This window comes from Bison bison, unplaced genomic scaffold (assembly GCF_000754665.1).
Source record: "Bison bison bison isolate TAMUID 2011002044 unplaced genomic scaffold, Bison_UMD1.0 scf7180017864527, whole genome shotgun sequence".
Taxonomy (NCBI): Eukaryota; Metazoa; Chordata; class Mammalia; order Artiodactyla; family Bovidae; genus Bison; species Bison bison.
Window position 1 is genome coordinate 15,198,115 of NW_011495078.1, and position 783 is coordinate 15,198,897.

Below are 783 nucleotides of genomic sequence, written 5' to 3' on the forward strand. Positions count from 1 at the left end.
TATATTCTTGCCTCCTTTGTCAAAGATAAGGTGTCCATATGTGTGTGGATTTATCTCTGGGCTTTCTATTTTGTTCCATTGATCAATATTTCTGTCTTTGTGCCAGTACCATACTGTCTTGATAATTGTGGCTTTGTAATAGAGTCTGAAGTCAGGTAGGTTGATTCCTCCAGTTCCATTCTTCTTTCTCAAGATAGCTTTGGCTATTCGAGGTTTTTTGTATTTCCATACAAATTGTGAAATTATTTGTTCTAGCTCTGTGAAGAACACCGTTGGTAGCTTGAGGGATTGCATTGAATCTATAAATTGCTTTGGGTAGTATACTCATTTTCACTATATTGATTCTTCCAATCCATGAACATGGTATATTTCTCCATCTATTAGTGTCCTCTTTGATTCTTTCACCAGTGTTTTATAGTTTTCTATATATAGGTCTTTAGTTTCTTTAGGTAGATATATTCCTAAGTATTTTATTCTTTCCATTGCAATGGTGAATGGAATTGTTTCCTTAATTTCTCCTTCAGTTTTCTCATTATTAGTGTATAGGAATTCAAGGGATTTCTGTGTGTTGATTTTATATCCTGCAACTTTACTACAATCATTGATTAGTTATAGTAATTTTCTGGTGGAGTCTTTAGGGTTTTCTATGTAGGGGATCATGTCATCTACAAATAGTGAGTTTTACTTCTTCTTTTCCAATTTGGATTGCTTTTATTTCTTTTTCTGCTGTGATTGCTGTGGCCAAAACTTCCAAAACTATGTTGAATAGTAATGGTGAAAGTG